This window comes from Lolium perenne, chromosome 4, assembly GCF_019359855.2.
Source record: "Lolium perenne isolate Kyuss_39 chromosome 4, Kyuss_2.0, whole genome shotgun sequence".
In the NCBI taxonomy this organism is placed as follows: domain Eukaryota; kingdom Viridiplantae; phylum Streptophyta; class Magnoliopsida; order Poales; family Poaceae; genus Lolium; species Lolium perenne.
Genome location: NC_067247.2, coordinates 248,370,309 through 248,395,812, shown reverse-complemented (window position 1 = coordinate 248,395,812; position 25,504 = coordinate 248,370,309).

The window sequence follows — 25,504 nt, the reverse complement described above, 5'->3', positions numbered from 1 at the left end:
AACCACATAGCTACCGGTACAACCCTTAGCCTCGAGGGAGAACTACTCCCTCCTCATGGGAGACAGCAGCATTGATGAAGATGGCGGTGGTGTCGATGGAGAAGCCTTCCGGGGGCACTTCCCCGTCCCGGCGGCGTGCCGGAACAGAGACTCCTGTCCCCCAGATCTTGGCTTCGCGATGGCGGCGGCTCTGGAAGGTTTCTTGTACCGTGGCTTTTCCGTATCGAAGATTTAGGTCAGGGGGCTTCTTATAGGCGAAGAGGTGGAGTCGGAAGGGTTACGGGGGCGCCACACAATAGGGGGGCGCGCCTCCCCTTGGGCCGCGCCAGCCTACTGTCTGGTGGCCCTGTGGCTCTCCTCTGGCCCCCCTCCGGTGTTCTGGAAGCTTCGTGCAATTATAAGATGCTGGGCGTTGATTTTGTCCAATTCCGAGAATATTTCCTTACTAGGATTTCTGAAACCAAAAACAGCAGAAAACAGGAACTGGCACTTCGGCATCTCGTCAATAGGTTAGTTCCGGAAAACGCATCAAAACGATATAAAGTGTGAACAAAACATGTAGGTATTGTCATAAAACTAGCATGGAACATAAGAAATTATAGATACGTTTGAGACGTATCAAGCATCCCCAAGCTTAGTTCCTACTCGCCCTCGAGTAGGTAAACGATAACAATGATAATTTCTGAAGTGACATGCTACCAACATAATCTTGATCAACATTATTGTAAAGCATATGAGATGAATGCAGTGATTCAAAGCAATGATGAAGACAATGAGTAAACAACTGAATCATATAGCAAAGATTTTTCATGAATAGTACTTTCAAGACAAGCATCATTAGGACTTGCATAAGAGTTACTCATAAAGCAATAGATTCAAAGTAGAAGGCATTGAAGCAACACAAAGGATGATTAAGTTTCAGCAATTGCTTTCAACTTGTAACATGTATATCTCATGGATAGTTGTCAACATAAAGCAATATAACAAGTGCAATAGGTAAACATGTAAGAATCAATGCACAGTTGACACAAGTGTTTGCTTCTTAGATGGAAGGAAGTAGGTAAACTGACTCAATCATAAAGTAAAAGAATGGCCCTTCGCAGAGGGAAGCAAGGATTAAATCATGTGCTAGAGCTTTTTAAGTTTTGAAATCATATATAGAGCATAAAAGTAAAGTTTTGAGAGGTGTTTGTTGTTGTCAACGAATGGTAGCGGGTACTCTAACTACCTCATCAACCAGACTTTCAAGAGCGGCTCCCATGAAGGACGTTATCTCTACCAGCAAGGTAGATCATCCCTCTTCTCTTTTGTTTACACATGTATTTAACTTTCATTATTTATAGATGACACTCCTCCCAACCTTTTGCTTACACAAGCCATGGCTAACCGAATCCTCGGGTGCCTTCCAACATTCACATACCATGAAGGAGTGTCTATTTGCAAAATTAAGTTGCTTACTGATAGATCAGGGCAAATCATGTGAAGAGAATTATTAATGAAAATTAATTAATTGGGGCTGGGAACCCCGTTGCCAGTTCTTTTTGCAAAATTATTGGATAAGCGGATGAAGCCACTAGTCCATTGTGAAAGTCTGTCAAAAGTAAATGACAAGATCGAAAGATAAACACCACATACTTCCTCATGAGCTATAAAACATTGACACAAATAAGAGATAATAGCTTTTGAATTGTTTAAAGGTAGCACATGAAGTATTTGCTTGGAATGGCAGAGAAATACCATGTGGTAGGTAGGTATGGTGGACACAAATGGCATAGTTTTTGGCTCAAGGATTTGGATGCACAAGAAGAATTCCTCTCAATACAAGGCTAGGCTAGCAAGGTTGTTTGAAGCAAACTCAAGTATAAAACGGTGCAGCAAGACTCACATATGAACATATTGTAAGCATTATAAGACTTTACATCGTCTTCCTTGTTGTTCAAACACCTTAACCAGAAAATATCTAGACTTAGAGAGACCAATCATGCAAACCAAATTTTAACAAGCTCTATGTAGTTCTTCATTAATAGGTGCAAGGTACATGATGCAAGAGCTTAAACATGATCTATATGAGCACAACAATTGCCAAGTATCAAATTATTCAAGACATTATACCAATCACCACATGCAGCATTTTCTGTTTCCAACCAAATAGCAATTAACGAAGCAGTTTCAACCTTCGCCATGAACATTAAGAGTAAAGCTAAGAACACATGTGTTCATATGAAACAGCGGAGCGTGTCTCTCTCCCACATAAGCATGAATTTATTCAAACATAAACAAAAATAAAAACAAACAGACGCTCCAAGTAAAGCACATAAGATGTGACCGAATAAAAATATAGTTTCAAGAGAAGAAACCTGATAAATTGTCGATGAAGAAGGGGATGCCTTGGGCATCCCCAAGCTTAGATGCTTGGGTCTTCTTGAAATATGCAGGGATGAACCACGGGGGCATCCCCAAGCTTAGACTTTTCACTCTTCTTGATCATAGTATATCATCCTCCTCTCTTGACCCTTGAAAACTTCCTCCACACCAAACTTAAAACAAACTCATTAGAGGGTTAGTGCATAATCAAAAATTTCACATGTTCAGAGGTGACACAATCATTCTTAACACTTCTGGACATTGCACAAAGCTACTGGAAGTCAATGGAACAAAGAAACCCATCCAACACAGCAAAAGAGGCAATACGAAATAAAAGGCTGAATCTGTCAAAACAGAACAGTCCGTAAAGATGAATTTTTTAGAGGCACTGGACTTGCTCAGATGAAAATGATCAAATTTAATGAAAGTTGTGTACATATCTGAGGATCACACACGTAAATTGGCAGATTTTTCTGAGTTACCTACAGAGAACCCTGCCCAAATTCGTGACAGACAGAAATCTGTTTCTGCGCAGTAATCCAAATCTAGTATCAACATTACTATCAAAGACTTTACTTGGCACAACAATGCAATAAAATAAGATAAGGAGAGGTTGCTACAGTAGTAAACAACTTCCAAGACTCAAATATAAAACAAAAGTGCTGTAGTAAAATAAACACATGGGTTATCTCCCAAGAAGTTCTTTCTTTATAGCCATTAAGATGGGCTCAGCAATTTTAATGATGCTCGCGCAAGAAATAAGAGTTGAAGCAAAAGAGAGCATCAAGAGGCAAATTAGAAACACTTTTAAGTCTAACCCACTTCCTATGAAAAGGAATCTTGTACACAAATAAATTTATGAAGCATAATGCAACAAGCATAGAAAGATAAAACAAGTGTAACTTCAAGATTTTCAGCAAAAAAAGAGGTGTTTTAGTAACATGAAAATTTATACAACCATATTTTCCTCTCTCATAATAACTTTCAGAGGCATCATGAACAAACTCAACAATATAAGTATCACATAAAGCATTCTTATTCACATGCATAAAAGTATCATTACTCTCCACATAAGCATAATCAATTTTATTAGTTGTAGTGGGAGCAAATTCAACAAAGTAGCTATCATTATTATTCTCATCATCAAATATAGGAGGCATATTGTAATCATAATTAAACTTATCCTCCATAGTAGGCGGCACCAAAAGACCACTATCATTATAATCATCATATATGGGAGGCATATCATAATCAACATAAACTTTCTCCTCAATACCCGGAGGGCTAAAGAGATCATTTTCATCAAAACCGACCTCCCCAAGCTTAGAATTTTCCATATCATTAGCAACAATGGTGTTCAAAGCGTTCATACTAATATCATTGCTACTAGCATGCAAATAAGGTTCCATAGGTTTTTAATTTTCGCATTAAACCATTCATGTCTTGACTCAGGAAATAGTTTTAAAAGCTCACAGATGTTTTCCATTATGCCTTACTAGTGTTTAACAAGAAACAAAAAGATGCAATTGCAGGATCTAAAGGAAATAGCTTCGAGCACACACAACGGCAACAGAAAATAATTTAGTTACCTGGGACCGGAGTGTGAGTGTCTTTTACCTTTCCTCCCTGGCAACGGCGCCAGAAAAGTACTTAATGTCTACGGGTGCTTCTATTCTTGTAGACAGTGTTGGGCCTCCAAGAGCAGAGGTTTGTAGAACAGCAGCAAGTTTCCCTTAAGTGGATCACCCAAGGTTTATCGAACTCAGGGAGGAAGAGGTCAAAGATATCCCTCTCAAGCAACCCTGCAATCATGATACAAGAAGTCTCTTGTGTCCCCAACACACCTAATACACTTGTCAGATGTATAGGTGCACTAGTTCAGCGAAGAGATAGTGAAATACAAGTAGTATGGATGTATATGAGTGGTAATAGCAATCTGAATAAAATATGGCAGCGAGTAAACATGCAACAGAACAGTAAATAAACGGAGTTTCAGTGCTTGGAAACAAGGCCTAGGGATCATACTTTCACTAGTGGACACTCTCAACATTGATCACATAATAAATAAGTTCTCTTCCTTTGTGCTACATATACTCTTGTTTGATAATGAATACCATTCGTTGTGTAGGGCTACAAGAGCACCTCAATGCCGGAGTTAACAAGCTCCACAACATTCGGCATTCATATTTAAGTAACCTTTAGAGCATAATAGATCTTTGCAATTTAAACCGAGTACTAACATAGCATACACACTGTCACCTTTACACTATGAAGGGGGAATAGATCACATCAATACTATCATAGTAATAATTAACTCCATAACCTACAAGAGATTATGATCATAACCTACGCCAAGAACTACACGATGCACACACTGTCACCATTACACCGTGAAGGAGGAATAGACTACTTTAATAACATCACAAGAGTAGCACATAGACTAATAGTGATACAAAGCTCATATGAATCTCAATCATGTAAGGCAGCTCATGAGATCATTGTATTGAAGTACATAGGAGAGAGATTAACCACATAGCTACCGGTACAGCCCTTAGCCTCGAGGGAGAACTACTCCCTCCTCATGGGAGACATCAGCATTGATGAAGATGGCGGTGGTGTCGATGGAGAGGCCTTCCGGGGGCACTTCCCCGTCCCGGCGGCGTGCCGGAACAGAGACTCCTGTCCCCCAGATCTTGGCTTCGCGATGGCGGCGGCTCTGGAAGGTTTCTCGTACCGTGGCTTTTCTGTATCGAAGATTTAGGTCAGGGGGCTTCTTATAGGCGAAGAGGCGGAGTCGGAAGGGTTACGGGGGCGCCACACAATAGGGGGGCGCGCCCCCCCTTGGGCCGCGCCGGCCTACTGTCTGGTGGCCCCGTGGCTCTCCTCTGGCCCCCCTCCGGTGTTCTGGAAGCTTCATGCAATTATAAGATGCTGAGCGTTGATTTCGTCCAATTCCGAGAATATTTCCTTACTAGGATTTCTGAAACCAAAAATAGCAGAAAACAGGAACTGGCACTTCGGCATCTCATCAATAGTTTAGTTCTGGAAAACGCATCAAAACGATATAAAGTGTGAACAAAACATGTAGGTATTGTTATAAAACTAGCATGGAACATAAGAAATTATAGATACGTTTGAGACGTATCAGTGCTAACAAATAAAATTGACTACTCTAGATGGGAACTTGTGAAATGAAATGACTTTGAAAACCTTGGAATGATGAGTCATTATATTGAAAGATTTTTAAGGTGAATGTGACTTGTGAATGACATGGTGAACTTTACAAAAACTGATGGTTGGGTTCGGATGCGATACCATTCCAATTTTGCAAGTACCCCCACAATACCTGATTATGGGTAAGGGCTTAACTGGAAGTTTATGTATCTTAGTATGGGTTCCGTCTAAACAAGCGTCATCGGGGTTATGCCGAAAGCTGCCTCTACAACAAATGAAATGATGTGAAATGACGTGAAATGAGGTGAATGTCTGGCCCAAGCCCTGTGCAGTTCCCAAGCTGACCGTTTGTCTTCACTGGGAGGCCAAGCTCATGGGGAGAGGTGCCTATACTAGGATATGTAAGTGAAAGGTTATGGTTGGTAGTCCGCACACGGAGTGTGATAAATCAGGGCCAGTTAACCCTGACGGATTATTGCAAATATTGTGGCACAAGTGTACGACCTCTGCAGAGTGTAGAACTATTCGAATAGCCGCGTCCACGGTTATGGACGGTTGGAAAGGCCATACTGTTCCGTCATCAGAACTTTTCAAAAATGTGACATGTGACTTGTGACTTGAACTTGAAAGGTGAATGGTGAATTTGACTTGAAACACAACATAGTTGTGGGAATGACACTAATGTTCCCACTTGTGTTAGTTAACAAATGAAGAGGATTTTACTAAATGTTTGTGAACTAAAATTGGCTTTATGCAAATAAACCTAGAGCTTAGCACCCCATTACTAAAATTGAGAGTGCTTACACTAGTATTAGTTTGCGAGTACTTTAAAGTACTCATGGCTTTGTCCCTGGCTATTCAAATGGCCAGACTATGAAGAAGAGCAGCAGTACGAGGAAGATGGACAGCAGGACGTCTACGACAACTAGGACCACTCCTGACGTCAACAGTTGCCTGTGGAACAGATGGACCAAGACCGCTACTTCGCTTCCGCTATGTGTTTTGTAATAGGATCTCTAGATCCACTATGATGTATTAAGACTGGATCATGTGATCCTTTGTTGTAAGACGATTATGGTTGTAATGAATGATGTGTTGTGATATCAATCTATTATGTCTCGCAAAAACAATATTCCTGGGATTGCGATGAAGGGCATAATAGGCATCTGGACTTAAAAATCCGGGTGTTGACAGGTAGGCCGGCCTGGGCCCACATGTAATAGTAGGCAGGCCCACCATGCCATGTGGCGCCTATGTGGCCTCTCCCGGGGTGGTGGGCCCACTGGTGGCCCTCTAGAACCTTCTAGAAGCTCCGGTCAAAACACCGGACTTTTTCCCGAACCCCGGAAAATGACTTCCCTTATATGAATCTTATTCTCCGGACCATTCCGGACCTCCTCGTGATGTCCTGGATCCCATCCGAGACTCTGAACAAAAACTTCAGACTCCATCTCATATTCCGAATCTACTTATGCGACATCGAACCTTAAGCGCGTCACCCTACGGTTCGTGAACTATGAAGATATGATCGAGACTCCTCTCCGAGCAATAACCAATAGCGGTATCTGGAGATCCATAATGGCTCCCACATATTCAACGATGACTTAGTGATCGATTGAACCATTTACATACGATGCCAATTCCCTTTGTCACGCGATATTTTACTTGTCCGAGGTTCGATCATCGGTATCTCCATACCTTGTTCAACCTCGTTACCGACAAGTACTCTTTACTCGTACCGTGGTATGTCATCTATTATGATCCAATCATATGCTTGCAAGCTAATCAGACGACATTCCACCGAGAGGGCCCAGAGTATATCTATCCGTCATCAGGATGGACAAATCCCACTATTGATTCATATGCCTCAACTCACACTTTCCGAATACTTAATCCCATCTTTATAACCACCCATTTACGCAATGGCGTTTGATGTAATCAAAGTACCCTTCCGGTGTAAGTGATTTACATGATCTCATGGTCGAAGGACTTAGGCAACTATGTATCGAAAGCTTATAGCAAATTGAACTTAATGACTTGATCTTATGCTATGCTTATTTGGGTGTGTGTCCATTATATCATTCACCTAATGACATAACCTTGTTATTAATAACATCCAATGTTTATGATCATGAAACCATGATCATCCATTAATCAACAAGCTAGTTATACAAGAGGCTTACTAGGGACTCCTTGTTGTTTACATAACACACATGTATCAATGTTTCGGTTAATACAATTATAGCATGGGATGTAAACATTTATCATGAACACTAAGATATAATAATAACTAATTTATTATTGCCTCTTGGGCATATCTCCAACAATCCACACTTTGACCAAACCAAATCTCTTTGTGAGTAAATCTTTGGGATCTAGATCTTGGAGAATTTTGTGTTCTCCTTTTTGTTCTTCCTCTCCTATTTCCCCAATATCTTTTGTGGCTTTGTTGGAATTTGAGAGATAATGATTTGAGCATCTTTGTGGTGTTCTTGCCATTGCATTTGGTGAATCGGTTTGACTTCTCCGTGGTGATATGTGGAGGTGAAAGTTCGTGAGATATTACCTTCGGGAGCTTGTTCCTCTTGGTCTTTGGACCCTAGATGGCTTAGTGGTATTTGTGGTGTTCTTGGGGACTCCAATTAAGTTGTGGATATTCTTTAAAGACAATGCCTTTGTATTTATTGGGAGCCTCCAATTAAGTTGTGGAGATAGCCCCAAGCTTTGTGTGGGTTCGGTGACCATCCTCAAGGTCCCATAGTGGATCGATGACTTCCCTTTTGGTGGGAAGGCCAAAGGAGAATACGGTGAGGCCTTCGTGGTATTTGGAGTGATTTGTCCTCCACACCGCTCCAACGGAGAGTAGCACTCGCAAGAGTGTCAACTTCGGGATACATCGTCGTCTTCGCGTCTCCTCGGTTATTCCTATACCCGAACCCTTTACTTATGCACTTTAATTTGTGGTAGCCTTCGTGCTTGAAGTTATATATCTTGCTATCACATAACTGCTTGTATTGCTTAGCATAAGTTATTTGTGCATATAGGTGAATCCTAGTTATATAGGTTTTGTGCTTGATAATTTAAATGCTAGTTTTATTCCGCATTTGTTAAGCCAGAATCGTAAAAGGTTTAAACCGCCTATTCACCCCCCTCTAGGCGACATATGTGTCCTTCCTGAGTGCAATAATTAGAAGAAGGGTTTTGAGGTCCTCTTTGTTCAACAAACATAAACTAATTACAACAATTTTGGTTATTCGCTATGCTGAGGGTAGAAAGGCTTTAATTCAAGTTATCTATGCACTAAACAATTTAAATATGCGAATAATGATTAATTGTTTTCAAGTTTAAAAAACAAAGTAATGGTTGCGACGAACCACACATATATATCAATCCTCCTGAAAGGACATGGAGCCCCCATCTGTGGTTTTGGTAATTGATGACAATCCTTATGGACTAAAAGTTGTATCGAGGTTCTCTCTTAGGTTGTGCCCATAGGCAATGCTTGAGCCATATGTTGGTCTCAAGGTTGCAAGATGAAGAAGAACAAGTGCAATGAAGAAGACGGATGAAGACAGTGTAGAAGATGAAGAGGGACGAAGACGGTGTAGAATATGGATAAAGACGGTGGCGTGTATGTTGGATGAAGATGGTGGCATGTACAATGTTGAAAAGGGACGAAGACTGAGCTTGCCGACTCGAGTGGAATGCGCAAGGTCAAAGTTTGTGCTCGGTAGGTGATACGTCTCTGACGTATCGATAATTTCTTATGTTCCATGCCACATTATTGATGATATCTACATGTTATATGCACACTTTATGTCATATTCGTGCATTTTCTGGAACTAACCTATTAACAAGATGCCGAAGTGCCAGTTGCTGTTTTCTGCTGTTTTTGGTTTCAGAAATCCTAGTAACGAAATATTCTCGGAATTGGACGAAATCAACGCTCAGGTTCCTATTTTGCCCGGAAGCATCCAGAACACCCGAGAGTCGTTAGAGGGGGGCCACAGGCCCTCCAGACCATAGGCCGGCGCGGCCTAGGGGTGGCCCGCGCCCCCCTATAGTGTCGTCGCCTCGTTGACCTGCTGACGCCGCCTCTTCGCCTATTTAAGCCCCTCGACCTAAAACCTCGAGACGAAAAAGCCACGGTACGAGAAACCTTCCAGAGCCGCCGCCATCGCGAAGCCAAGATCTGGGGGACAGGAGTCTCTGTTCCGGCACGCCGCCGGGACGGGGAAGTGCCCCCGGAAGGCTCCTCCATCGACACCACCGCCATCTCCATCAACGCTGCTGTCTCCCATGAGGAGGGAGTAGTTCTCCATCGAGGCTCGGGGCTGTACCGGTAGCTATGTGGTTCATCTCTCTCCTTATGTACTTCAATACAATAATCTCATGAGCTGCCTTACATGATTGAGATTCATATGATGATGCTTGTAATCTAGATGTCGTTATGCTAGTCAAGTGAATTTTACTTATGTGATCTCCGGAGACTCCTTGTCTCACGTGTGTAAAGGTGACAGTGTGTGCACCGTGTGGGTCTCTTAGGCTATATTTCACAGAATACTTATTCACTGTTATGAATGGCATAGTGAAGTGCTTATTTATATCTCTTTATGATTGCAATGTGTTTTGTATCACAATTCAACTATGTGCTACTCTAGTGATGTTATTAAAGTAGTTTTATTCCTCCTGCACGGTGTAATGGTGACAGTGTGTGCATCCGTGTTAGTACTTGGCGTAGGCTATGATTGTGATCTCTTGTAGATTACGAAGTTAACTATTGCTATGATGGTATTGATGTGATCTATGCCTCCTTTCGTAGTGTGAAGGTGACAGTGTGCATGCTATGTTAGTACTTGGTTTAGTCGTATTGATCTTTCATGCACTCTAAGGTTATTTAAATATGAACATTGAATTGTGGAGCTTGTTAACTCCGGCATTGAGGGTTCGTGTAATCCTACGCAATGGTGTTCATCATCCAACAAGAGTGTAGAGTATGCATTTATCTATTATGTTATGTGATCATTGTTGAGAGTGTCCACTAGTGAAAGCAGGATCCCTGGGCCTTGCTTCCAAGCATCGAATCTCCGTTTGTTTACTGTTTCACTGCGTTACTACTGCTTGTTTACTGTCCTGGGCAAAGCACTTTTCTGGTGCCGTTGCTACTGCTTATTCATACCACCTGTATTTCACTATCTCTTCGCCGAACTAGTGCACCTATTAGGTGTGTTGGGGACACAAGAGACTTCTTGCTTTGTGGTTGCAGGGTTGCATGAGAGGGATATCTTTGACCTCTTCCTCCCTGAGATCGATAAACCTTGGGTGATCCACTTAAGGGAAACTTGCTGCTGTTCTACAAACCTCTGCTCTTGGAGGCCCAACACTGTCTACAAGAATAGAAGCTCCCGTAGACATCAAGCACTTTTCTGGCGCCGTTGCCGGGGAGGAAAGGTAAAAGGCACTCATACTTCGGTTCCAGGTAAAGTACTTTTCTGGCGCCATTGTGTTTGTGCTGGAAGCTATTTCCTTTAGATCCTGCAATTGCATCTTTTTGTTTCTTGTTTACACTAGTTAGGCATAATGGAAAACAACAAAAATATGAGAGATCTTTATGAACTTTATCTTGAATTAGGACATGATGTGTTTGAAGAGAGAATTAAAAAAACCCATGGAACTTTATATGCATGCTAATGGGAATGTTATTGATATGAATGCTTTGAACACTATTGTTGCTAATGCTATGGAAAATTCTAAGCTTGGGGAAGCTGGTTTTGATGAGCATGATCTTTTTAGTCCCCCAAGCATTGAGGAGAAAATTTTCTTTGATGATACTTTGCCTCCTATTTATGATGATTATAATGATAGTAGTCTTTTGTTACCACCTGTTATGGAGGATAAATTTGATTATGATTATAATATGCCTCCTATATTTGATGATGAGAATAATAATGATAGCTACTTTGTTGAATTTGCTCCCACTACAACTAATAAAATTGATTATGCTTATGTTGGGAGTAGTAATAATTTTATGCATGAGAATCATGATAAGAATGCTTTATGTGATAGTTATATTGTTGAGTTTGCTCATGTTGCTACTGAAAGTTATTATGAGAGAGGAAAATATGGTTGTAGAAATTTTCATGTTACTAAAATGCCTCTCTATGTGCTGAAATTTTTGAAGCTACACTTGTTTTATCTTCCTATGCTTGTCACTTTGCTCTTCATGAACTTGTTTATTTACAAGATTCCTATGCATATGAAGCATGTTAGACTTAAATTTGTTTTCAATTTGCCTCTTGATGCTCTCTTTTGCTTCAAATACTATTTCTTGCGAGTACATCATTAAAACTGCTGAGCCCATCTTAATGGCTATAAAGAAAGAACTTCTTGGGAGGTAACCCATGTGTTATTTTGCTATAGTACCTTGTTTTATTTTTGTGTCTTGGAAGTTGTTTACTACTGTAGCAACCTCTCCTTATCTTAGTTTAGTGTTTTGTTGTGCCAAGTAAAGTCGTTGATAGAAAAGTTCATACTAGATTTGGATTACTGTGCAGAAACAGATTTCTTTGCTGTCACGAATCTGGACAAAATTCTCTGTAGGTAACTCAGAAAATTATGCCAATTTACGTGAGTGATCCTCAGATATGCACGCAACTTTCATTCAATTTGAGCATTTTCATTTGAGCAATTCTGGTGCCCTTTTAAAATTCGTCTTTACGGACTGTTCTATTTTGACAGATTCTGCCTTTTATTTCGCATTGCCTCTTTTGCTATGTGGGATGGATTTCTTTGTTCCATTAACTTCCAGTAGCTTTGGGCAATGTCCAGAAGTGTTAAGAATGATTGTGTCACCTCTGAACATGTGATTTTTTGATTATGCACTAACCTTCTAATGAGTTTGTTTCGAGTTTGGTGTGAAGGAAGTTTTCAAGGGTCAAGAGAGGAGGATGATATACTACGATCAAGAAGAGTGAAAAGGCTAAGCTTGGGGATGCACCGGTGGTTCATCCCTGCATATTTCAAGAAGACTCAAGCATCTAAGCTTGGGGATGCCCAAGGCATCCCCTTCTTCATCGACAAATTATCAGGTTCCTCCCCTGAAACTATATTTTTATTCGGTCACATCTTATGTGCTTTACTTGGAGCGTCTGTATGTTTCTTGTTTTTGTTTTTGTTTGAATAAATGCTTGTGTGGGAGAGAGACACACTCCGCTGGTTCATATGAACACATGTGTTCTTAGCTTTTAATTTTCATGGCGAAGGTTGAAACTGCTTCGTTAAATTGTTATATGGTTGGAATTGGAAAATGATACATGTAGTATTTGCATAAATGTCTTGGATAATTTGATACTTGGCAATTGTTGTGCTCATGTTTAAGCTCTTGCATCATATACTTTGCACCCATTAATGAAGAAATACATAGAGCTTGCTAAAATTTGGTTTGCATATTTGGTCTCTCTAAGGTCTAGATAATTTCTAGTATTGAGTTTGAACAACAAGGAAGACGGTGTAGAGTCTTATAATGTTTTCAATATGTCTTTTATGTGAGTTTTGCTGCACCGGTTCATCCTTGTGTTTGTTTCAAATAACCTTGCTAGCCTAAACCTTGTATCGAGAGGGAATACTTCTCATGCATCCAAAATACTTGAGCCAAACACTATGCCATTTGTGTCCACCATACCTACCTACTACATGGTATTTCTCCGCCATTCCAAAGTAAATTGCTTGAGTGCTACCTTTAAACAATTCAAAATTTATTACCTCTGATTTGTGTCAATGTTTTATAGCTCATGAGGAAGTATGTGGTGTTTATCTTTCAATCTTGTTGGGCAACTTTCACCAATGGACTAGTGGCTTCATCCGCTTATCCAATAATTTTGCAAAAAGAGCTGGCAATGGGATTCCCAGTCCCAAATTAATTAATAAAAATAGACACTCCTCCATGATATGTGATTGATGGACGGCACCCGAAGGATTCGGTTAGCCATGGCTTGAGAAAGCAAAGGTGGGGAGGAGTGTCATCATAATAAAACTAAAATAAAAAGGCACTCCTTCATGGTATGAGATTGTTGGCAGGCACCCGAGGATTCGGTTAGCCATGGTTTGTGAAAGAAAGGTTGGAAGGAGTGCCACACAAAAATAAAATAAAATGGGAGCCGCTCTTTGAAGGTTTGTCTGGCAAGGGGGTTAGAGTACCCGCTACCATTCGTTGACAACAACATACACCTCTCAAAACTTTATTTTTATGCTCTCTTTATGTTTTCAAAATCAAAGCACTAGCACAAATATAGCAATCGATGCTTTCCTCTTTGAAGGACCATTCTTTTACTTTTATGTTGAGTCAGTTCACCTATTTCTCTCCATCTCAAGAAGCAAACACTTGTGTGAACTGTGCATTGATTCCTACATACTTGCATATTGCACTTGTTATATTGCTTTGCATTGATAACTATCCATGAGATATACATGTTACAAGTTGAAAGCAACCGCTGAAACTTAATCTTCCATTGTGTTGCTTCAATGCTTTACTATGAATTATTGCTTTATGAGTTAACTCTTATGCAAGACTTATTGATGCTTGTCTTTAAGTACTATTCATGAAAAGTCTTTGCTGTATGATTCACTTGTTTACTCATGTCATATACATTGTTTTGATCACTGCATTCATTACATATGTTTACAATATGATCAAGTTTATGATGGCATGTCACTCCAGAAATTATCTTTGTTATCGTTTACCTGCTCGGGACGAGCAGAAACTAAGCTTGGGGATGCTGATACGTCTCCGACGTATCGATAATTTCTTATGTTCCATGCCACATTATTGATGATATCTACATGTTATATGCACACTTTATGTCATATTCGTGCATTTTCTGGAACTAACCTATTAACAAGATGCCGAAGTGCCAGTTGCTGTTTTCTGCTGTTTTTGGTTTCAGAAATCCTAGTAACGAAATATTCTCGGAATTGGACGAAATCAACGCCCAGGTTCCTATTTTGCCCGGAAGCATCCAGAACACCTGAGAGTCGTCAGAGGGGGGCCACAGGCCCACCAGACCATAGGCCGGCGCGGCCTAGGGGTGGCCCGCGCCCCCCTATAGTGTCGTTGCCTCGTTGACCTCCTGACACCGCCTCTTCGCCTATTTAAGCCCCTCGACCTAAAACCTCGAGACGAAAAAGCCACGGTACGAGAAACCTTCCAGAGCCGCCGCCATCGCGAAGCCAAGATCTGGGGGACAGGAGTCTCTGTTCCGGCACGCCGCCGGGACGGGGAAGTGCCCCCGGAAGGCTCCTCCATCGACACCACCGCCATCTCCATCAACGCTGCTGTCTCCCATGAGGAGGGAGTAGTTCTCCATCGAGGCTCGGGGCTGTACCGGTAGCTATGTGGTTCATCTCTCTCCTTATGTACTTCAATACAATAATCTCATGAGCTGCCTTACATGATTGAGATTCATATGATGATGCTTGTAATCTAGATGTCGTTATGCTAGTCAAGTGAATTTTACTTATGTGATCTCCGGAGACTCCTTGTCCCACGTGTGTAAAGGTGACAGTGTGTGCACCGTGTGGGTCTCTTAGGCTATATTTCACAGAATACTTATTCACTGTTATGAATGGCATAGTGAAGTGCTTATTTATATCTCTTTATGATTGCAATGTGTTTTGTATCACAATTCAACTATGTGCTACTCTAGTGATGTTATTAAAGTAGTTTTATTCCTCCTGCATGGTGTAATGGTGACAGTGTGTGCATCCGTGTTAGTACTTGGCGTAGGCTATGATTGTGATCTCTTGTAGATTACGAAGTTAACTATTGCTATGATGGTATTGATGTGATCTATGCCTCCTTTCGTAGTGTGAAGGTGACAGTGTGCATGCTATGTTAGTACTTGGTTTAGTCGTATTGATCTTTCATGCACTCTAAGGTTATTTAAATATGAACATTGAATTGTGGAGCTTGTTAACTCCGGCATTGAGGGTTCGTGTAATCCTACGCAATGGTGTTCATCATCCAACAAGAGTGTAGAGTATGCATTTATCTATTATGTTATGTGATCATTGTTGAGAGTGTCCACTAGTGAAAGCAGGATCCCTGGGCCTTGCTTCCAAGCATCGAATCTCCGTTTGTTTACTGTTTCACTGCGTTACTACTGCTTGTTTACTGTCCTGGGCAAAGCACTTTTCTGGTGCCGTTGCTACTGCTTATTCATACCACCTGTATTTCACTATCTCTTCGCCGAACTAGTGCACCTATTAGGTGTGTTGGGGACACAAGAGACTTCTTGCTTTGTGGTTGCAGGGTTGCATGAGAGGGATATCTTTGACCTCTTCCTCCCTGAGATCGATAAACCTTGGGTGATCCACTTAAGGGAAACTTGCTGCTGTTCTACAAACCTCTGCTCTTGGAGGCCCAACACTATCTACAAGAATAGAAGCTCCTTGCATGCATTGCATCGTGTTTCTTGGTTATTGTTGGTTCATATCCATGAGATGTTTTAGAGCTTGTTTTCATTCTCATGACAAGCTCTAGCTCATCGGAAACGGATTTCGGATGCATCTCATGTTGCGTGTTCGAGTTGGATGATTTTCCTGGTTTACCGTATTAAGATGTTGCACCTATAAATTCATAAGAAGATCATCCTCCACTCATTTCCATGTTTTCACGTTGTGTGGAGGTAGCTCTTGTCGTCCTCTTTCTAGCAAAGTTAGTTTCACCTCATTCTGAGTTTCCTAGCTCAAGATATTGATATTTTCGTATCGCAGAAAAAGAAAAAGAAGAAAGACCGTGCTACCGTTGGGCTACCGGCCAAGTACCGGCATGGGCTCTGCAAGCCCCTAGAAATAGGCCGGTACCCGGGCCGGTAGTACCGGCCCATCTCCTTCTTCCTCCCCAGCCTCTCTCTCTCTCTCTCCATCTTCCTCCCACCTTGGGCCGTGTCCGGCCGACCGGCCCTGCAACGCTCTGCCCGCTCCCAGGCCGCTGCTCCGCTTTGGGCCGCCCCCGACTAGTCCGCCGCGCGCCCACGCCCCGGCTCAACCTGGGGTGCCGCTCACCTGGCCCAGGACGCTGCTGCTGCTCGCGCACGTGCCCGTCTCTCGAGCGCTCGCTCCCGCGCGCCTGCGTTGACTTGATGCGCTCTCTCGCTCGCATGCGCGCGCCCGCAGCTTGCTCCTGCTTGACGCTCCCGCGCGTTAGCTCCTGCATGCTGGCCCCACTGCCTCGCTACGCGCCCCCACCTTGCTACCTGCCCCGCTGCTCTGTGCCGGTGCTCTCTCCTTATCTCAAAGGTTGACTTGTTGCTGCTTTTTGCACGAGCGGTACTACCGGTCTAAAATCTGGTAGTACCGGTTTGGATCACATTTTCAACTATTTTCTGCATAGGTTTTCTGAAAGAGGTACTAACGGTTCGAAGAGAGGTAGTACCGGTTGGGGCGCGAATCTACCTAGATTTCTGTTCCAACGGACATATTTGTGGAGCCCCTATATATACCTTTCTCCCACCTCCGCCTATACTAGCTCTTCCCATGTATTCTCTCTCCTCCATTGTTGACCTAGAAGAGCTTGATCCTCCTCTTGATCCCTCCACTATTTCTTGCATCTCTTTTGGGGAAAGGATAGAGGAGATCTAGATCTAGTACTCCACCAAGTGAATCCCTCTCCTTGTTAGGGGATCTTGATAGATCTACATCTTGGAGTAATTGGTGTTCCTTCTACTATTTGTTCTTCCTCCATTATTCCCCCAATAGATTTTGTAGCTTTTTTAGAATTTGGGAGAGAAGGACTTGGCATCTTAGTGGTGTTCTTAGCCATTGCATTAGGTGCATCAGTTTGGGTTCTCTCCGGGGTTTCGGTCTCGTGTGAGTTTGTGTGTGTTCCCTCTAGGGTTCTTGGAACCCTAGAGGGCTTGCTGACCTTAGTGGTCTTGTGGCCTTCGTGGCCTTGTCGCATTTGTGGCGTAGTAGCCTTTGTGGCCTTGTTGTCTTTGTGGTCTTGTTGCCTTTGTGGCATGGTAGCCTTTATGGCATTATTTCCCTTGTGGGGCCTTGGAGCCTTTGTGGCCTTGTAGCCGTGTGTGGCACGTTGTAGCCTTTGTGGCCTTGTATTTGAGAGCCTCCGGTGTTTTGGAGTTTGCCTCAAGCTTGATACTTGGGTATTTACCCCAACCTTGTACGGGTTCGGTGACCACCCTCAAGGGTCCCTTAGTGGATCGAGGATTTCCTTTTGGTGGGAAAGGCTCGAGGAGAATACGGTGGCCTTAGTGGATTTTTGGAGTGCCTTGTGCCTCCACACCGCTCCAACAGATAGTATCACCCGCAAGAGTGTGAACTTCAGGATACATCATCGTCTCCTCGTGCACTGGTTACTTCTCAACCCGAGCTCCTTTACCTATGCGCTTTACATTGTGATAGCCTTCGTGCTTGATGTTCTATATCTAGTTTGCTATCACCTTGTTGCTTATCTTGCTTAGCATAGGTTGTTGGTGCACATAGGCAAACACTAGTTTGTAGGGTTTGTGCTTAACAAGTAAACCGTAGTTTTATTCCGCCTTGTTAAGCCCTCAAGTAGAAGTTTTATAACTCGCCTATTCACACTACAAGAAAAGTTCTGATAGACAACGTCCCAAAATTGTCCACTAAGGGGTATTTTTCGTCGCCTATGGGCCTAACCCGACGATATGGGTTCTGTTGTCGAAACTGCGTCAGGCAAAGTCCTACGACGATTTTTTCGGTCCGTCGCGCTTGGGCGCCCTTCCGCCACGGAAAATCGGACCGTTGCCCAAGTGTTTCCGGGAGCCCGTTGATCGCCGACGTCATGCAACCGACACGTGCGTACGCCGTTAATCGGCGATTAACGGCGTTAACCGGCTGAAACCCCGTGGTAGATGGTAGGCCCACACGAGGCCTGCCACGTCTTAAGCGGGCCGGGCCAGCTGACATAGTTTGACCGGTCAACTATATAGCTGGGCTGGTCCATTAGTTACGTGGGCCGGGCCTAACCTCTAAGGTTGACTGGTCAAAACTTAAATGGGCCGGCCCATTTAACATGTGGGGTCCACCTTACAGCAACTGGGCCGGCCCAAGAAACAAGTGGGCCGGACCAAAACCCAGGTGGGTCCCACTTTCCTGTTAAAGGGCCGGCCCATTTAGTGTGTGGGGTCCACCATATAGCAAGTGGGCCGGGCCAAAAACACAGGTGGGTCCCACTTTCCAGTTAAAGGGTCGGCCCATTTAGTATGTGGGGTCCACCATATAGCAAGTGGGCCGGGCCAAAAACACAGGTGGGTCCCACTTTCCTGTTAAAGGGTCAGCCCATTTGGTGTGTGGGGTCCACCATATAGCAAGTGGGCCGGCCCAACAAGATAGTGGACCGGGCCAAAAACACAGGTGGGTCCCACTTTCCAGTTAAAAGGCCGGCCCATTTAGTATGTGGGGTCCACCATATAGCAAGTGGGCCAGCCCAACAAGATAGTGGGCCGGGCCAAAAACACAGGTGGGTCCCACTTTCCAGTTAAAAGGCCGGCCCATTTAGTATGTGGGGTCCACCATATAGCAAGTGGGCCGGCCCAGCAAGATAGTGGGCCGGGCCAAAAACACAGGTGGGTCCCACCTTCCTGTTAAAGGGCCGGCCCATTTACCATGTGGGACCACCATATAGCAAATGGGCTGGCCCAACAAGATAGTGGGCCGGCCCAATAAGCATGTGGATCCCACTATCGTGTAACCGGGCCGGCCTACTAAAGAAGTGGGCCGGCCCAAATTGAAAGTGGGTCCCACACTACTGTAAGTGGGCCGGCCCAATCTGTTGTAGGGCCCTACTTGTTTGACTAGTCAACTTGCATTAAATTTCATGAGCCTAAAATCTGATATCAATGATACACACAATTACATACACAAATAAAACAAGTAGGAAAATTACAAGGCAATTAATGTGCCCAAATAAAAAAATTACATAGAATCATTGAGGACTTCTATTAGCATCATCAATAACACGTTGACATTTGGCAATCGCCTTGATTGAATCTTGTGTACTCTTTGTCAACATATCAGCTACAGATCTTAAAGCAGCAATACCATGTCTTTTATAAAGTACAGCACTGGTTCCTCTAGCTGCACCGTTTACTGCACCTGCCCAACAGTCTCCTGCATCAGCACCGGTTCCTCTAGAGGCACCGTTTACTGCACCTCGCCCACAGATCTCTCGCATCAAGACTCGTGTACCAGCCTCAGCTCTCGCACTGCCCGGCCCAGATCACCGAGGTCTCGGCTCATTGCCGTGGCCACCCGTGTGGTGACCAGGACGCATCTCAAGGCTATGTTCGTGAGTATATGACAAAGATAACTGCTCTTATCTTGATGTCTTCTCTGCTCAAAGTCTCACATGGTTCAGTGCATTGGTGCCATTGACTAATTTTTGGTGGTATCTCTTGCTTTGAATCAGAAATTGCCTAAAAGTATCTCCAAGGATCTCAATGCTGGCCGAAGGGGCAAGATATCCCTCGTCATGGAGAGTGAAGGTCTCACCGTGGAGGGACGGTACTCCGTCAGTCCCACAGATGGCCGCTAATGTTACTTCCAGGTGGAAAAAGTTCATTGATGGTGCCAAACTTCGCATTGGATCAAAGTTGAAGGTCAAGATCTTTCGATGCCGCTGTGACATGCTGGTCATAAAGTTCGCGGTTGTCTAGTTCTGTTGTCCCATGAGCCCTTAGCCAATGCATTTGTAGTTATACTTATATAAGGTTATCTTATCTGAACTGCTAATTAATTGTATGGGTGGTAAAACTCTGGCAAGCTTTTGCTCTTAGCAAGTATGTATGTATGATTAGCTATTATGATAACTAATGTTTGTGTTCATCTTAATTTGCATTTCCGTTTTAGAAAAAAACTTAATTTCTATTTTGGCTGACCTGTTAGAGAACTATCAGATTGAACCCACAACATGATTCAAATAGATTCATTACACCGAGCCACATGTCTTGACCTTGCTATACACTACTTCCATTAATCAGTGCAAGAAGGCTTACCTCGAGCTGCTCGAACCATGGCGATTCGAATCCACCTTATCTATCTAGAAATACAACCTTTGCGTAAATAAGCCAAAAATCGGTTGGTAAACAAATTCAAGAAAAGAAACATTTACCTTTCTCGAGAGGATGACATGCGGGACCCATGAGGCAGCGGCATCCTCAACTATTTCAAGGCGGCAGGGGATCAAAAGAAAAAGGAAATAGCCAGAAATTAATTAGGGTCAAAAATAAATCCATCAAAGGAAACTTTTATTGTTCATAGAGGATGACATGTGGGACCGACTTGCCAGCTGCGTCGTCATCATTTCAAAGGGGGCAGGGGATCAAAAGAAAAAGGCAAATAGCTAGAAATTAGGGGAAAAAAATAAATCCAACAAAGGAAACTTTTATTGTTCATAGAGGATGACATGCGGGACCCATGAGCCAGCAGCTTCCTCAACGTTTCAAAGTCGGCATGAGATTGAAAGAAAAAGGCAAGTGACATAATATCAGGAGCCAAAAATAATCCAAGAAAAGAAACTTTATTGTACATAGAGGATGACATGTGGGTCCCATTTTGTAGCAGCGGTCTCAACGCTTCCAAGGCGGCACAGGACCGAAAGAAAAATGAAGTAGCCAGAAATCAGGGTGTGAAAAAAAATCCAAGAAAAGAAAGATTTCAATTGGGCTGTATCTGGACATACGGGCCTTCGAACTATCTGCTGGGCCTTTTGACTCGTATAATTTCAGCCCACTCCAAAACAGGAAAGGTCGGATTTTTCTCAAAAAAAAAAAACAGGAAAGTCCTATGCTTCGCAAAAACAAAAAACAAGGAGATTCAACATATAAGTTTGTTTATGTAGATATAAAGATTTAATTTATCCGTTTGCAATAGCTCAGAGCAAAATACAACGTTTATTTTCTGCAAAATAAAATATCACATGTTTCTTGTACGGGGAGGCTGACATCAGGGACCCATGAGCCAGCAGCGTCGTCAACGTTTCAAAGGCGGCAGTGGATCGAAAATAAAAAAAGCCAAAAATCAGTTGGTAAAAAAATACAAGAAAAGAAAACATTTATCGTTCTGAGAGGATGACATGCGGGACCCATGAGGCAGCAGCATCCTCAACGTTTCAAAGTCGGCATGAGATCAAAAGAAAAAGCCAAGTGACATAATATCAGGAGCCAAAAATAATCCAAGAAAAGAAACTTTATTGTACATGGAGGATGACATGCGGGTCCCATTTTGTAGCAGCAGTCTCAACGTTTCCAAGGCGGCACAGGACCAAAAGAAAAATGAGGCAGCAGCATTCTCAACAATTCCAAGGCGGCAGGGGATCAAAAGAAAAAAAGGAAATAGCCAGAAATTAATTAGGGGTCAAAAATAAATCCACCAAAGGAAACTTTTATTGTTCATAGAGGATGATATGTGGGACCGACCTGCCAACAGCGTCCTCATCGTTTCAAAGGGGGCAGGGGATCAAAAGAAAAAGGCAAATAGCTAGAAATTAGGGGTCAAAAATAACTCCAAGAAAGGAAACTTTTATTGTTCGTAGAGGATGACATGCGGGACCCATGAGCCAGCAGCTTACTCAACGTTTCAAAGGCGGCATGAGATCGAAAGAAAAAGGCAAGTGACCAAATATCAGGAGCCAAAAATAATCCAAGATTTATTGTACATAGAGGATGACATGTGGGTCCCATTTTGCAGCAGCGGTCTCAATGTTTGTAATGCGGCTTGAGATCAAAAGAAGAAGAAAGTAGCTAGTAATTAGGGGGTGAAAAAAAATCCAAGAAAAGAAAGTTGATGGACATAGAGGATGACATGCGGGTCCCTTGAGCCAACAACTTACTCAATGTTTCAAAGGGGGCAGGGGATCAAAAGAAAAAGGCAAGCCAAAAATCAGAGGGTGAAAAAAAATCCAACAAAGGAAACTTTTATAGCACATAGAGGATGACATGCGGGTCCCATGAGCCAAAGAGTTCCTCAACGTTTCAAACGTGGCATGAGATCGAAAGAAAAAGGCAAGTGACCAAATATGAGGTGCCAAAAAAAACTCCAAGAAAAGAAAGTTGATTGCTCATAGAGGATGACATGCAGGTCCCATTTAGCTGCAGCGGTCTCACTGTTTGAGAGGCGGCAGGGGATCGAAAGAAAAAGGCAAGTGACCAAATATCAGGAGCCAAAAATAATTCAAGAAAAGAAAGTTTTAGGGCTTTCTATTTTCGTGCCCTCAGGTCCTTAGTTGTACTCAGTTTTCCCCAGCTCCTTAGTTTTTCCTCAGTTTTCCCCAAGCCCTTGTTTGAAACCCGCAGAAGCAGCTCAGACGGCAGGATTCCCGTTTAGTTGACCGTTCTGTCACGTATGGGGCCGCGTCGTGTGGGGCCGCATCGTGTGGGCCCGCGTCACGTGGGGCTGGTAGAAAGGGACCGCGTGGGACAGGACGAGAAGTGTTTGGTTGCACGTGAGCAGGAGCTGGGTTCTGTCTCTCTCGGCCCCAAATTGGCATTATTAAGTGCACCTTTTTCCCCTCTTTCTCTCTGTCCTTTTCACCAAATTAGTATAAAATCTAGAGAAGCTTGCATTTCTGACTTTCTTCAATTATTTGTGCCTTTTGGCCCTCGTTGTTTGCCCAATATGGCAGCAAATCTAGTACTCCCTCTGGTCCATATGTATGTAGTTAAATCTAGAAGCAAATCTCCAGGATAATGTACGATAAATTCACAGTCAAAGTAAATCAAGAAAACTAAGTATGGCCAACAAAATATAGTAGACTAGGGATAGATAATCCCTAGATAATATGGATAGATAATAAGCTGCATACACAGCAGCCAACATAGTAACAGGTTCTTCACAGCACCATCATACTAACATAACAACAAGGGATCCCTAGCTAACAACAAAGGGATCCCAACAACAAACTAGGAGGCAGCAGCAGCACACGTCCAGGACTCCGCCTACCCCATCTGGCTCTGCCTCCACTTGTTGCTCTTGCTCCCCTTGGGAGCCTTGGGCTTGAGCGGAGGCATGCGCCCGGCGGAGATCTCTACCCGCTGCAAGCTGCGGAGGTGCATGCCGAGCGCCCTGTGCTTGGCGCGGAAGGAGTGGACGTTCACCGTCGTGCCGACGTTGGGGAAGGTGGTGCTGATGTTCTCAGCATGCGTGACGAGGCAGTTGAAGTCCGTGGTGCCGAGTCTCCTGGTGCAGAAGGGGCACCTGTAGACCTCCTTGGCGAAGTAGGAGATGTACTGGCCGACCTGCAGCCCTCCGCAAAGACTGGCGAGTCTTGACGTCCTCCTCCTCCTCGTCGCTGCCGACGTCGCTACCAGACATCTGATCCATATCAAACAGAAACTAGTGAATGAGTTGCAACGATGACTAACGTACATGATAACAAAGTTAAGAAAAATAGAGTCAGCCTCAGTTAGAGTGGACATGATTATATATCTACAGGGAAGGTGTAAGCGAACTAAAGCTCATGCACAACAGATTTGTACACAGCAATGGTTCGCTGAACCCTCCCTGTAAAAATTTGTGCCCAACCATTCATCATAGGCAAAGAAACAGATTCTAGATCTGAACTAGATCTGAACTTGAACACATTTGAGATTATTTGCAAAATTAAACGGTTGATATCTTTTGATTAGTGCATAAAATAACTGATTGAGATCCCATGATTACTTGCATAAATTAACTGATTGAGATCCAATATTACTTGCATAAATTAACCGAACAGCCGAACCCCAAATCTTAAACGAAATCAAGAAGTGATCAAAACAAAATGGAATAAAATCGGCGCAAATATTAGCCCAATACTCATCCATCTACAGATCCATCTACACCAGCAAAAATAGGGTTCAAAAAGGAATGGGGAACAAAAAAGGAAGCAAACCGTAGTTACCTCGTTCCATGGGTCCTCCAGGGAGGTGTCGTAGGGGTTCGGGGGCGGGACGTACGGCACGGGGTCGTAGGGGTCCCATCCCGCCGGGATCTGACTGCCACCGGCGGCAGCAGCCTCCGATGCACCGGCGATAGCGGCGGCGGCGGCGACGTCCGTAGAGGGGACGGCGCCGAAGATGGAGGCGTCGTGCTTCGAGCCTACCTCGACGATGGGATTGGCATTCTCCTTGTCCATCTCTCCGGCGGAGGAAGAGGAAGAGGGAGAGGGAGAGGGTTTTTTGCTTTGGAGAAGATGATGGGACGTGAGAGAGTTGGCGATGCGTGAGCGAGTGAGAGTGACAGAGAGAGTGCGAGGAGGCGTCTATAAAGGCGAGGGTGGTTAATGCGACCCGCGTCCTACGCGTGCACAGGTGCACGTCTGCACGTCTTGGACTTCTGCAACGCGACACGCGTCCACGATTGCACGTCTAGACTTCTCCACCGCGACCCGCGTCTACGCGTCAACAATTGCACGTGTCCTCGAGTCTAACCCTGGAAATTTAGATATACTCAGGTATACCCTCGAGTCTTATACTAGCATTTTTTGTGTGCTCAATTTTCCCCTCGAGTGCTAATACTGGCTAGTGCAATATACTCAGTTTTACCCTCAAGTGGCTGGTCAACAGAGAGTCAACAAATGGGATTAACTAGTTAAATGAGTCATTTAATGTGCAAAAAAATCCGAAAAAGAGTGGCACTTACTCATGGAGTCTTTACCACAAATTGCCACTTCTCAAATCATAGATAAATCGTAGATAAATCAAGTTTTACCACAAATTGCCACTTCTCAAATCACCTAGTAGCTATGAAGGTGCATGGTTTTCCACAATAAGCCCTTCCCAAAACAGCTTCCCCCAAATCATACTTTGTCTAAATGAGGCCACAATTCTCACACTGATGTATATTGGTATTGCAAATAGTTTGAGGTAGGCCAAGATGGGTTTCATTGTACAAAACACGCATTTTCCATTTTTTAAATCTCATATTTGAATCCCTTAGTCTATTTACTACT